Here is a 15,667-nt window from a genome sequence, read left to right on the forward strand (position 1 = left end):
AATTTCCCCCATCTTAAATGCAGCTGGCAAGGAGAGAGCTGTGTGCTATATACCCCCTTCGTTTTAACTTGTGCTTCAGAGAATCACAAGCAGTCTGCCCTGTTATTTATGTGCTTTAATAATCTCACTCACGTAAACATGGGCTCTAAAGCAGAGGATTGATTGTAACTTGTTCCCAGGTATAACATGAGGCATTTGGGCCCACATTTTGCAGTCAATTTCCAGACGCTGCAAAGGTGAAGAGAGACCAGAATATTTTTTCTCGTTCCTAAGTTATTACTAGCTCAAATGTCCTGAATACAGATTAGAATTACCTGATTATACTAACCTAGGGAAAGAGTTGAAAAGAAATCCATGATTGTATTTCAGGAAAATAGTCTTCATTAGACAGTGAAATCTGTCTCCCTCTCCCCCTCTCCTGAGTACTTATACCAAGCACATAGTGCTTTTTATAACCTTTTTTGGGGGTACTTGAATCTAGCTGAATATTGTCTACTCTATTGGAAAGATTATGAAGCCACCTAGGACTCATCTCCTAGGACAGCAATAAACCAACCTCCCCGTCAGTCATAAACACATAACATGCCTACATTTAATGTTTGCTCTGTTCCCTTTGAAATGTTAATCATCTCTATGTAAATTCTAGCATACTGAAACTCAGTTCATATTAACTTCAAGTTACCTGATTTAGATACAGTAAAGGACAACCATTTATCGGCTTTTTTTTTAAAGATCAAAGAAGCTTGTCCCTAAAATATGTCCCATAACATGCAAATTATGCTTAATGTCTCTAATTAGCTTATAACTTGAGGGTGCTTTCTGCTGTTGAAATAAAGTATTACCGTAGTATAGGGTTTATAAACTCCAAGGATCTGATCTCAGCAAGTCACAGCCACAATTCCTACCCCGGTCTATGACTGGCCTACCCTCACTGGTTCTGTTACAAAAAAAAATATTTTTTTCACCACCTCCTCCTCAGGTTCAGCACTGACATCAGTGGGGAAATGCTCAGGGAGTTGAGACTCCTCCATGACAGGTGCACGAGTGACGTACATGCATGAGCGCTGTTGTGCAACATCTTCAACAACTGGGTGCGACAAGGTCAAGAGGCTCTATGGGCTTGCCGATGAGTAAGAAATTAATTCACACTTTAAGCTTATTCTCCACTGCTCTGTGTAATACAGTGAGATAAGTAAGCCACGGTGGTTTTCTTACTTTAAAACCCCAGTGGCAAGAAACCCTCATGTGTCCACTGTGAGGTAGCAAAGTGAGGTCAACACTACATCATATGTCTGCAAGTGACTTCACCTGTTGTTTCTCACAGTAAAATAAGAATTTGCCTTCTCCTGTAAGCTTTAAAGCAGAAAATAAGAAAACAGGGTAGTCATCATGTAGCAAAACATTTTGTCTAACTTGGAAAGCAAAGCCTTAGTCATCTGGTGCAAATGCATGTATTTAAAAATAAAAAGGTGTGGTTGGAGACCAGACTAGCAAAACTCCATAGGGAATACTGCAGACTCTCTGAGAAGCTACTTGGTAGGCAGGAGGTGAGAACACAAAACGTGCAGAGATGGCTGAATATTTGTTACAAATGCAGCCCTTCTTCATGCTCATGAATCATTTCTTAACTGATTCTGATTTCTTCAAGTACACTTGTTGTTGATATGCTACAGGGTATATCTTTAAAGCAACATTGCTAAGAAGCAAATGTCATTATAAGTTATGTGCACAGGAAATGGGAAATTGGACTGATCTTTTTCTGCTGCTTTATTATATCAAAATATTATAGTGTAAGGCTGCTAGATTTTTTTCCTGATTTTTTTTATTTGTGGTCTTTCAAATTATTCCTCAGTAATTTCTGATGTTTTTATTTGAGCATCTCTAGGTTAATGTGCAAAAATGAAAAATGCTGCTAATAAATAAGAACTGGGAAAAAAACTTTAAGAACCTTAGGATGTAATTATTTTCGAGATAATTCAACTCTTGCTCACAGAAATTTGGACAACAAATAATGGGTCTGCACAAAAAGCAAAACAGATTGGTGATTCTTATTTTTGAGGATCTTTAAAACTTGTCCATTAAAATAAAGCAAGCAGTAATTCCAGGACTTCTCAGATAGGTTGTTCCATTGTGTATTTTTCCAAGTATGTTGGAATACTGAGTCTGCATGTTCAGCACAGATTTCTAGGAAGAAAAATGTGCAGAATGGATTTGAGAACATGCACTGGCAGTCTGCAAGTTCCATGCTGAAATCTCTGTTGTGCGAATCCTAATATGCTTAACTTGAGTATTCAGATAAGCATCTAAGCATTAGTAAAACACAGACCTTTGGTGTAGGATTTGACCACAGATTTTTTTTGTTGTTGTTGTTTTGATTTACTAATTTTTTGCTTGTGAGTCTTTAATACCACTGATTACAATATTACTACTGGCACTGCTGCTGGGTGTAGGAATAGTTTCAATTTGCTGATGTGTTCAAAAACCATCAGCTGGAATGTTTTGACTTACTATCAGCCTGTAAGAGGATAGCCCCTTGTCTTACAGTGCAGCACAACCCAATTGTCTTTGACCTCTGCTTCATAACATGATACTTTTAAGGAGACACATTCAAATAATTGTTGGACAAGATGAGAATGGTCATTATGTGATTTATCTCAATGTGATAAAACCAGGGCAAGGACAGGGGTCTTCAGATGGGCTCTGATGCACTCTGTCACGAGGACATGAATAAGGAGTTGAGCATCAAGAAGCTTTAAGCTTTTCTATCTGAACTTTGTAGAAACTAATGAAAGAGGGTGGCTTCAGAGTCTCTAAACAAAATAAAGGTTGTGAGTTTAGGAATTAGAGACAGAAGTAGAAGGTTGTGGCTGAGACTTCCTAGAGAAGCTACAAGGCTAGTTTCCTTCAAGAGAAGTAGCTGGCAGAGAATTAGAGAGCTGAAGTCTTTGAACAAAGGTGTCCTAATATTTGAGCTGGAAAGGTCAGAACAGACTGGCTTGTACAAGACCTAACAAAGTGTAGCTTCCCCAAAGGAAACTTTTTTCCATATGAGTCATGTTTTTGCAAGAGCTAAGAACCTTGCATTGACACAAGTGTGCAAGGAATGTGAGGGCAGATGGGTGAGACTGCCTGAGCCCTACATACAGATATGCAAATTTAAAGAGAACCACCCCAAAATTATAACATTATGGTAATAAAGAAATAGATTTACATGTAGAAATTCTAGGTCATTCTTCAACAGCAGTATATCTCCCACTGGAGGAACCTTGCATGCTCCCTCACCACTAATTTAAACCAAAAATATAGTCAAGTTGTGCCAGGTAGTCAGTATTACAAGATCTACAGGTCTAATCCACTTCCCTGTAATATGAATTGAATAGCATTTAGCCTGTATGGTACAAGTTAGTGTAGGCCCATCTGACATGGACAACTTTAACTTTTTGTCTTCCTAAAATCAGTCAAATATGTATCAAAATAAAAATATATATATTGGAAGAGGGGAGCTAAACTTAATACATAAAAGATAACAAATACAGGATATAATGAGCAGAATTTTTTGCTCTTCTAGCCAAAACATGACTCACGATGCAATTTTCTTATGAATGACCTTCCATGACAATATTTGATTAGCACACAGTCTTCCATAAAATTCTACACACATGCTTCCAACACTGCTGTAAAGCACTGTAGGGTCAGATGTAGCTGAAAATGGTAACAGTTACTTGCTGCTGCCGTTGTTGTTGTTCCTAATATGTCAGAATAAACATAAAGCACTAGGTTTATTATTCTGAGGTTAAATTGCCTTTTGGTTTTAATGTGGTAAATATTACTGAGATTATTTCTCTTCTTATACCACCCACAGCCTCTAATGGGACTTGGCCCTCACTGACCAAACCTGCAGGGGTAGTCCTCACTGTGGCTGCAGTCTGGGCCCATGAATGCAACTGGTGATATGGAACAACAATGAAGTATCTGGGTTCTGTTGTCTGGACTTTCACTCCATCGTTTCAACTTGATTTTTTTGAACAATATTGAAAGTCTTCTTTTGCAGCAAACAGGCCTAAATTTACTAGTCACTTTTTTCCATGTATATCTTGATGAAACATGATATGCCTTTAGTTCACAGGAACTCGAAGCTTTATTTGTGAATGAATTATGTGTAACAGCCTGATTTACTGGGGTGTTTTGAGGACATTTTTTCTACCTGAGTGATACCAAATAGAGTCAGCAGCATCTGCTCGAAGTTGTCTGATTTCACGTCTAGACAATTTGAGCTGTAAGGAGTAACATGGAGCTCTGGCAGTATCAGGCACTTCCTGAAGAAGACCTTTAATTTTTTGCTTGCATCAAGCAGGACACATTGGAGATAATGCATGGGTTTGAAGATGATATACTCTCTTACACAGAAAGTTGATCTCAATGAGTTTAAGAAATCATAAACTATTCTGTATTGGATATCTGGGGATATTAGTTTTAAATTCATCAAATTATCCTGGATTAGAAGATGTTTGGAAGTGTAAATTATGTGGCACAGCCTTAGAAACCTGTCATAAAATATCAGGTGAATCTGTCTGCAGTTTGTTGTATTTGGTCACCAACAGGCAATTCTGGAGTTAGTAGCTTTGCTGGTGGGTCGCAGACTGGAGACCTGGAACTGAAAAGCGAAAAGAACTAAAATTTATTCTAACTGGCACTAAAGGCTTGGTTTCCTCTGTAATTTAGTGGACTGTGGTTAGTCTGCCTTTGCTTTGATCTGCTACATACTTGTTTCTTCCCTATCATACATTTGCTCCTGAGAGCTTCTGGTTCTTGGCAAGCTTGAAAATCAGGCAATTTATTTTGGTAACTAAGTATGGACATGGAACCCTTGCTTCAAATATCTATTTTCTTTGCCGATAAATCACTGCTGGGCAGCTTCCTGCCAGCAGCACAAAGGCCATGAAGGAATATACTGGAAATTAAGAGCTTTTAGACAAATCATGACTTCACAAGTATCATGTACTGCAATATTGATTTGTATTTCTTTATGGATGAAGTTCTCTTAGCATTATTGTCTGCTCTGTATATTTAGAGAAGGAAATAAATGCAACATTTCCATTCCAGAAAAACAACTTTGTGGCCTACTCACTGCTGAAATCCATTAAGTGGATGGATTTTTCCCACTGCAGGGTGGGAAAAGAGGCTGTTTTTTCTCTTTAGGTTATATATTTTTCAGCTGCCTGATAGAGTACGAGCAGGTCTGTGCGGTCAAGGCCATCCACCTGACTGCTGGATTTTTGTCCTGCATTTGTTTATATCAGCATCCCTTGTGGATGTCAGAAAGTACTTATTTTAACAGCACTGGAGTTGTACAAATACACTATTCGTACAGAAGCACTCTGTCAGTGATAGGGAGCTCATAGCCAAGATGAGAGCAAACCTGGCAGAGGCTCCTTCCTTCAGCTCCACCCGGTTTTGCGCAAGATTCTGGCGACCCTTTAACCCTGCGCCTTTAACCGGTTAAAGTCAGCCGGCTGATGCTGGGATTGCTGTTGTTTAAGGTCAGCAAAGGCCTCATTCTTTTTCTTTGGTTATTGTTTTTTTCTTGATTCTAAATTCTTTCCTGTTGTGTTATTGCGTAACGGGGGCTGCTGACAAAACTTGTGTCCCTAAGACTGCTTTCTCTGGGATAAGCTCAGTTCAAAAAGTTGCCAAGTTGCAGTAACAGCATCTGTATTCCGGATAAAAATTCGTTTAATGATTTTGGATTCAACCGTGCCACTAAAGGCTTAAAGAAGTATTTTTACAACAGAAACAGACCATACCAAATACTCAGCAAGCTGTTCAAATGTCTGTGTCATTACTAAGACTTTCATTTCCACTGGGACATAATGCTGGGTTGGGTTTGTTTGTATGTTTGAAATGCTTGAAATACATGACAGGCTTCTGGTTTTCTTCTGCATTTATTCTTTCTTCTCAAATACAGTTGTTGAATGTTACAAAGATGCACTGCTTTCTATGGGTGCTGAAGTACATGGACCTTTTTGGTGAGCAAGTTAGATTCCATGCATTACCTCCATTTCAGATTTCCCACAGATTTTGGTAGGTACAGAATCTGTTAAAAATAAACTTAAAAAAAAAAATCATGTAATTCTTTTGATCCTGCTTAAAAGTTATGTATGTTAATGTTTGAAACATTTCTCATTTCCTCTTTAGATATTCTAAAGTTTCATGTTTCCTTCCATGCAAGGCAAGGTTGTCTTGTTTGACCTACATGTGGCTATCCATTTTGTTCAGTATTATGCTCTCTGTCAACTTTACCAGCCAGATACCTTGTTGGTAATCTGCTCCCCGTATGGCAAATTTGTTCTGAAGACTAACAGAGGACTGGAGAAATGTTTAAGGGATGTGATAGTAAATACAGGGGCTGTAGTTAGCATTGATTCTTTTCCATGCAAATTTTCCAAAAATATAATGTGCCATTTATTTCTAATACTATTTTGGCTTTGGATAAATTAACAAATATCTGACATGCTGAATGAAGCACATATTCCAAAAGCATATGTATATTAAGTGCTCTGATACCTATACAAGTAATTGGGCTTTTTTTTTTAAAAAGTACATAACCAATCCTTCCTGTCTTGGAAATAACTACAGTGCTTCAATACCGAAAAGCAATGAAGAACTATGACAACAAAGGAAGTGCCAAATTATCTCAATTTTATTTCTTCTTTTTTTCTTTTTTTTCTTTTTCCTAATCCTGTGAAGACCTGGGAAATGCATTTATTCACAGATTACTCTCTGTCACCAGTGTAACCAAGTTCTGCTTCTACAGCTAACTCTTTCATTCCTGGCAATCACAGTAAAAGTGGCTGATAATTTCTTATATTTTTCTTGGAACGTCTTTCTTTTCTCTAGTTTCCTTAGGAACTAGCTATAAACACCTAATATATATATATGTGTGTACATTGTCTAGTAATACTGCACATGTGCAGAACAGAATTAGGTCTTTTTCAGATCTGCAACAGAACAGTTATGTATTTTTTCCCCAGTGACAACTGCTCCAAAACCAGTTTTATCTTTCCTCCACTTACATTAATGCCTGTGTATTGTGCTACTACCAGCTCCCTAGCCAACATTTAATATAGCTTTACTAGGTGAGTGTAGAATCTATAATCTTTTCAGATATACAGCTGTAACACTTGTACACTTTTGACACAAGTGTGTCTTGCACAACTGTTTCAAAATCTATTTCTCATCCATTTAGATCTATCTTTTGAGCAATACCGTGTTATCTGCCCCACTGTGTTATCTCCCATGGGAATGTGGAAGCACCTTCTGATGTCAGTCCTTTTGGGATGGTTTTCAGTATTTTTAGCTACCTGCATGCTGCTGCAACATGGTCACATACTGCCGCCTTCCTTCCTGTCACCTGTGCTGACTGAAGCCTGCAGCCTGAAGCCTGCAGCCATGGCCTCTTCTAGAGCTTCTTCTCTTTGGAAAGGTGTTCTTGTGTGAGCAGTGCTATGGCACTAATATTATACTGGAAACATGGCTTTCTCATTTCTCTCCTCTTTCTTTTCTTTTCTTTTCTTTTTTTTTTTTTTTTTTTTTTGACTCACTGGGTTACTGAAAATGTATCTTCTGCCAGTGGCATGAAAAGCTTTACACGATCTCTTCACTAATGGTCAACAATTTCTGAAAGGGTTCCCTTGGATAGCTGAACTGGCAGAAGATTTATTTTGTTGTTCATGATCACGTACACAGCACGGAACAACTCCTGTTAAAAAGCATATTCTTTGTCTGTGTTTTGTTGCAACAGGCACTCTTTATGTGTGGTGCTTGAAACAAAATCTGGCTATCAAGCAGGAACCAAGCATCTCCTTTCCTCAGTAGACTCTCTTTTCCTTCAACATTAGAAAAGGGACACACACACATAATAACAACTGCACTGCCCCATCTCCTGCCACAAATATTAGGACATTCATCTGATACTCTTGTGGCTTCTTTGAATGCAGTTTAATACTCCCACTAGGGTTTACATAGCTGCTCTGGCACGGTGGCCATGTGACAGGGAGCTCCGCTGCTGCAGCTCGCTGTGAAACACCAGCAGTCTTCGGGGCCTTTGGCATACTGCTGCTTACTCCTGTTTTCTATTGAGCAGGGTTGCTTCATTCCTCCGTGCTTTTGCAATCCCCTCTGTAGTTGTCTTTTTTATAGGATCTGTTTAAATGCCCTTCCCCCTGCCTTTACTCAGGAATTTTTATTTTCTTTTTCTATCATTTCCTGAGATTCTGGATTATTTAATTTCTTTCAGATTCCCAAGTGTTCTCTTTGTCTTTCAAGCTTTTCGCAACAGCCTGACCTCACTGAGATTTTCTTGTGTTCTTCCTAATTTGAGAATAGTATCCAGCTTTTGCACATGATGCTTTAAGAATAATAAAGCATGGTGGCAGAGCTTTGAGAAGATCATCTCTTCGATTTGCAAGTCTGCCATAAGCTTTCTTGCCCTTTCTAAAACCTGAAATATTAAAAAGTTAAAACAGAGTTTAACGTTCTTGGTAGCTTGGCTGATGGAAGGAAGAAGAGTGTGGTGAAATGGCATAAGGAAAGCAAAAGTGAGTGCTGATTTGGAGATAGAGAAGAACTGAGCTAGACTTGCAGAGGAGCACAGATCTCAGTGCAGAAATGAAGTCATTGGCTACAGAAAGAGCTAAATGGAAAGCCAGATGTCAGTTGTAATGGAGGGCTTAGCACAGGAGTGGGAGAAGGATGGTGTCACATGGACATTAAACACAGAAAACAAGTGGGCAGGTAAAAAAAGAAGTGATAGCCATAACAGACTGGCAGGAGGGATGTGATTCATATCACCATTCAGACTCCCCTGGAGACCAGCTGGAGGTGCAGAGTTTTGCAGAAATTATCACAAGAGAGGGCAGGTGCACAGCCAATGCTGGAGAGAAAATGCAGCCTTTGGGGAAAACAAAGAGCAGAGGAGAGGTCATTCTGTCACAGCTTACTTGCTTCTGTGCAATGCTGGTCCTCTTTAGAAGGAGCAGAAGTGCAAATGGAGGGAGAGAGAGTTCAAGTTAAAGGAGAGCACTGGGAGAGGCAAAGATGAGGAGGAGGAGGCAGGGTCCAAGGCAGAATGGGTGTCAGCTACCCTTAGAGCTAGAAGAGGGAGTTGAGAAAGAGAGGAAAAATGAGAAAGTAAAGCTAGTGGGAGCAATGGAGCAGCAAGACAAAAAGGAAATAGAAATAAAATGGATGTGTTAGTGAAAAGCAGTATTTAAAACACTGAACCTTTGTTCAGGACTGCTATTTTCTGCGAGATTCCTCTGGTGGTAAGGGAATTGACTGGTGAGGTAAATGAATTAAAGAGTGGAGGGAACTTGATGCAGGAAACAAAAGCAATTCTTCTTAAGCAAATAATAATAATAATAAAAGCTTTTGAGTATTTAATACCAAATACTGAAGGTGAGGAGGAACTACAGAAACTGCAGGGATGATAATTCTAAGTGAATAAATACCCCAAACATTTTAAATATGCAGAAATTGGGGGTGGGGTGGAGAGGAATATTGCTGAATTAAAAAATAATAATAATTTCAGAAAATGGAAAGTATAATGATAAAAGCAAACTGCTAAAAATCAGGCTGGGTTAACCTTTGCTACAAGGTGGGAGAAATGGAAATAGATGTTTGGAAAAAGAAGAGATGTATTAATGGCAATATTTAACCAGGGAGCTAGAGAGTTGTGATCTATGAACTCCTTCTAAGTGCTTAATGGAAGATAACCCTGTTGTCTGTGAATACAAGCCTGCCACACGGGGCTCCTGCCTCCTCTGGAAAAAAGAGGTCCACAAACCAAAAGGTGTTGAAAACCACTTGAGCGACAAAATCATGTGAGAATAAATAGCATATGACAGAACTATACGAGCATAAGACTTAACCTCTGGACCAGCAACTTAGATTATGCAAGAACTAAAGAGACAAATGACGGGGTGACTGGATGTACCTGAGTGAGCGGTCGCCCTTGAGGACGGAGCGCTCTCCAGTACAGCAATACTTGTTCTTAGCAACACTTGGTGCCAGCTACTGCCATAGTGGAGCATTTTTAGCTTTTCCTTCACAAATTCCTACCTGTCTTGTATATTTATAACTTTTACATATATACACGTGCTACTATTTTGTTGTATTAAAAACGCTTTTGTTATCAGTTACTGAGCATTTTCTTTAATGCACCTGAAAAGCCATATATGTGAGCATGAGCAGAGGCCAAAACAGAAGATGGTATGGAAAAATAAAGGACTAGAAGTCGTAAGTGGAGAATATTATGGAATAGCAACTAAAATTTCACAGGAGATTGCATTATCCAGAAATGAAGAATATGGTTGGAGAAGATTCAAGCAAATAATGTAATTTTTCTTAAAAAAAAAAAAAAAAAAGTAAGACTGTTGAAAAGAAAGATGAATTAAAGTAACTGTCTTTTTGAATACTGCAAAACCAAAAGCACTAGACTGCAAATGAGAAATTCTGTGCTAGAGATTTAAGAAAATATTGTGCTCTTGGAAAGACTGAAATACTTGAGACATACCAGTATAACTGAAACTGAAAAGGAGAAAATTTCAAGATACTTACAATGTTTGAAAGTACTCTCAATCATGTAACTTTCAAAATCAGATCTGAGATCAGAATACATTAGGAATCTAGAGGCCCAAAATTCAGAAAAAGGCTTCTAGAAAAATATAGTTTTAACTTAGTAAAGACCGTGAGAATGAACTTGGCCACAGAACAGAGCTAGATCTGAAAGCAACTTTTGAAATGCAAGCTAGCTGATGCTACAGAACTACATCACAAAATAAAGGTGCAGAACAGATCTGAAGACTCAGAGGTCAGGCCTGAAAAATTGTAATCAGAGTGAATTTGCAAGAAGTAATGGAAAAGACTGGCTGGAAGACAATACAGACTTTTGCTTTCTTTCCCCTTTGCACAGCTGTATTCATATGAAGCAAAACCATTTTGCAAAAGCTTCCCATCAGTGACTACAAGCATCTTCGAAAGAAAATGTGTGAATATTGCTTATGGGGATTCTTTGTGGGAACTGTTCAAAAGGTGGCTGTGTTTTGGATGGGATTTGCAGTTTACAGTGTAGGTCTTTACTTCTGCCTAGGGTAGGATCCCACTGTTATTTAGGGAGTGCTAATCAGTGTAGTCAGAACAGTTCAAGGTGTGATTCACCTGACCAGATAGAGGCACCCGCATGAGAATTAGATGAACTGCACCATATACTATATTGACTGTATTGACCTGCTCACTGTTGATGTAAAAGTGGCCTTGGGAAACACCTTCATAAATATCAGTTGGACACAATTAGGTAAGTAAGGTTTCAGTAACACTTTTGTAGCTATATTCCCATCCAGAACGAGTAGGTAAAACTCATGTCATGCAGTGAACAAAACATTCTTATTGTGGCTATAACAAAAATCAGATGTAAAGGTACCAAACGTGAAGGGATGAAACTGCCCTACCTACCACTGGAAGAGCTAGTACTATGGAAGAACAGGAGACCCCAAAGATAAAAAAGTATGTATGTAGGAAAGTTTTAAGTAAAGGAAAATATAGCAAAACAAGCATACAATTTCTAGCAAACAGTCCAGTTCAGGAAGAAAGTGCTAATATGATAAAAGGTGAACCCTGTTAACAATATAACAAGTGCTGGAACAGATACTAGCTTGTGACTAAATATACACAAGAAACCTTTAGATCAACAAGTTGAGAGCTGTCCTGGATTTGTCTATGATGCTGGAAAAAATACAGACTAAGAATAGATTACTTATCTCAATATTCTGCCATAGCATTATTAAAAAATATAACCACTACACTGGTAATCATATGTCTAGTCCGTAAAGACTGGCATACATATTATTCCCACTGTGGTAATAACAGAAAATGGAATATGATTTGGTGTAAAATATCTTATAAAAATAGTATCACTCAAAGCACTTCAAGGCCAAGGTATCCACACTGTACTTTTTTATGGAAAATGGCATCGAGATTGCAACAAGGATGTCTAAAAAAATCTCAAGGATCAAACCTACACTATTACTTTGCATTACTCTAGGAACAGGCTATCAGTTGCTGAAATGCTTACTGAGGACAGCTTCATTGTATAGTTGCTAGTATTAAATGGATATCACAAATTCTTACTAGACCCATTTAAAATATATAGGAAATAATGCACATGAGAAAAGATCACACAGTGAAAGCCTTTGTAACTACAGGGCTGTGTATATCTTACATAATGGCAGTCCACAGGTGAAGCCCTTCCAGAAACTCCACATGAAGTTTTACCTTATTTGTTCAAGCTACTACTGAAGAAAGACAATTCTTAGAAGGAACACCTCGTCTTCTGTTTCTTCCAGAGCAGAGAAAGCTTCTGCATCTCCTAGAATTTGAAACGGAGCAGGTTTTTGAGGAGTTGGGCAGCAGCAAAGGACTGTGTGAAGAAAAGCAGACACTGAAGTCTACCAGATACTGAAAAGATCTGTAAAACAGAGGAGCCAGCTGAGAGACAGAGAATTTGTATGTGTAGTACAGTATATGATTTTCTTCTGGATGATTCAAATGAGTATTATTTGAAAGATGAAATTTCCTGGCTCAAACCAGTTGTGGCTCACAACCACTAGTGAGAGGACAAGTGGGATATTCAGATCACTGTATTTCTCTCACAAATCATTTCCTTTTTAATATTAATTTAACCTAATCATATTAATTTAACCTAATCATAGAATAAATGTGATAAAAAATGTCCTTCAACTGCTCTGTGAAAGTTACAGGCAACCACTTGACTTGTTTTGGTAGCTTAAGGGCTTCCTAACCTAGAAGTCTGTGAAGTTGTGGGAAAAGGAGAAGATGGATCCAGCAAAGCAGCTCTTGATCTTGAGCCTCGATCTTTTCTGAGATGTTGAATATGATACGATCAGTAAATGAAACATGAAGACCCGATTGTAGCATCCATCATCTCAGGCTGGATGACTGGGCCAAGAAGCTCATCATGGGATACATGACATGGACAGTAGGGCAAGCAAGTCTCTGAAGTTACAAAAGGAGTGTTCTCTGTTCAAAATTGCAATATTTTTCTGACAGGACAAGGCTGGTTTGGAGAGTCATCAGACGTTTCGCTTTTCTGATGCTTGCCAGGAAAAAGCAAATCTCAGGCTCTTCCCTTGGAGTTTGCTTTGCATTAATTGACAGGATCTTTAAAGAAATTAAATGGAAAGTAATTGAATTCTCATATAAGGATTTATTGTCCCAAAGGGAAGAAAACTTTTGCATAATACAACATTACAGGGAAGTCATTAATTGCAGCTATAAAAAAAGTTTGGAAATGAACCAAACTGTTTTATTATTATTATTATTATTTCTGTTGAGCCCAGACTAAAAAGCTTATTCAACTGTAAATATATACTTTATTGCCTGAATAAGTGCAGGCTTTAGCATTGTATCTCGCAGACCAAAATCAGTCTGCTAGAATTTCTCACGCTGATGGCTGGGAGGCTAATGACCCACAGCTTGTTCAGCTAGATTGATGCTTTACACTAACCCAGAAGAGGACTACTGTGCCACTTGTACCAATGACCCCTAGAAAAACTTGCAGCTTTCAGAGCTACCAGACATAGACCAGAAGCCCAGAAGTGTTACCAGGCTCTTTATTTACAGCAAAGAGAGGCTCATTCTACCAACGGAGCAGTCTGCAGAGACTGTCTTAGACAGCTTTTCTTTATCTTTCTCGTTTCCTCTGACCTAGGCTAATTGTTTCTTGCGTCTACACAGATACTGTAACTTCTGAGAATGTCAGTCAGTCTATTGGATGATTTTTTTTCTCCCTCTGTCATGAGTGTACCAATTGTTGGATAGAGTTGTCGTGTGACCTCAGGACAAGTTGGATCAGCTTATTGATCTGATGGGAAGTGAATTATTTGAGAGGATTCATGATTTATTTTCTACCAGATTAGCAAATGGACCTAATTCACCGTGGGCTGTAACATCATTATGGAGGCAAGAAAAAACGTCGTTTAGGGACAGGGCATAAAAGGACCCCACACTTCAGAAGCAGCTTCCTCATTAGAATGTGCAACATAAAACCACACCCCTAGCAATGGTCTTTTTTTGCAATGTTAAGCTTTATATTGTCTTGCTAGCTAAACAGCATGAAAATTTAAAGTTACAGTTCTGTGATATAACCTCATCAGATTTGATTCATATTGATGGAATACACAGAACGAACCCTAATGAATGCAAGCCTGTGAACAGGTTTTAGGTGGAGTGTCAGGACTGCCGTCCACTCCCTGCTTCAGAGCCTACTGGCTTTGCCAAATGCTCTGCTTAGCTTTAGCCCTCCTTTTGTTGGATCACCACATATTCATTGTCACCTTGTACCTGTTGGGAGAGGTGTGGGTGGCTTTCTCTGAGTCTTATTCAATGAATGTTCTCCCAATGCTGGTTTTTAATTAATCCCATTTCAAGGGATTCATTGTTTTGTGGGCAAGGTTCTTTTGCCTCAGGAATTTAAAATATTTTGATTATGACTACATTATTCAGCTGAAATGACTTTTTCAGAAACTAACTTAGTGGTCTTATGTCTTCCCTGATCCCGAGGGAGTTGCTGGGAAAGCTACTGTCCTGAAGAAGCGGAAGAGGAAGGAAAATGGTGGGCTCATACTGGAGAATGATTGGAAAGAGTTCAGAGGAACCAGATTTTCACTTTATCCCAAGCTCCCAGAGATGGGTGGCCAATATACTGACGGCTCTGCTCCTAATCCTGCCTCACACACACAGCAGCAACATCCTCCATCCACTTCCCATCAATGACAGGAACAGCAGGTATACCTGGCCCTACGGGCAGAAGGCAAAGAACAGTTGTCTCAGTGGCAGTCACTGCTCCAACAGTTCCTTTTCAACTCTTCTGTGGAAAGGAGGTGTTGGCCAGATGGGAATGTCCTGACGAATTTCTCCAAATCTCACAAATCGGATTGACCGATTTCACATTTGGAATCATTAGTCCATTTTTATGGTTAAAAAAAAAAAAAAAAAAAGAACAATGAGAAAGATAAAATATGTAATATGTTAAAATATGCATGGAGTTGTTATGGTGATATAAACTGCTTTTAAAAGAGATTTTTACTCCTGGATGGCATGGCTTTTTAAAAGAAAATTATTCTTGAGTTCCTTTTTTAAAAAGCACTCAAGCACTTATCAGACTGTAGAAAAGACACACTCTTAGCAAACTTTGTGAAAACTCAGTGTGTGATTTGCTTTTCGCAAACTTTTACACTGAGTTTGAAACAGAAGTTTTAACTAAAAAGCAGTTTTCAGAAAGGAAAGCTGTCAATGCGAATGGCACCAGCCTGCACAAATGATGCAGGTGTGGTTTTGCTCATACTGTTTGGAGTTCAGGAGCTCCATTCCACACAATGACAAAACTCTGGGCTTCCAGAAATCAACATGAGTTCATGGTGCATGCCATCTTGCAGATTAATTCCTGTAAATACAGTCAAAATCTGCCTTCTATATGTTCCAGAACTAATAACACCGGATTTTACTTGATGACTGTTTAACACAAAATGCACAAGAGTCCTTGAACAATGGAACATCTTCCATCACTGGATGAGCTCCCGGTTCATGAGAC

At 38.7% G+C, this 15,667-nt stretch overlaps 1 long non-coding RNA gene across 1 annotated transcript; it reads left to right on the forward strand.

Moving 5' to 3' along the window:
• Positions 1–4,968: 4,968 nt before the first annotated feature.
• LOC310885425 lies at positions 4,969–15,080 on the forward strand. Its single transcript, XR_014574794.1, has 3 exons — positions 4,969–5,540; positions 5,966–6,081; positions 14,638–15,080. It is a non-coding gene; the product is annotated as an uncharacterized lncRNA (long non-coding RNA).
• Positions 15,081–15,667: the final 587 nt, after the last annotated feature.

This window comes from Anser anser, assembly GCF_964211835.1.
Source record: "Anser anser genome assembly, chromosome: 1".
Classification (NCBI taxonomy): Eukaryota; Metazoa; Chordata; class Aves; order Anseriformes; family Anatidae; genus Anser; species Anser anser.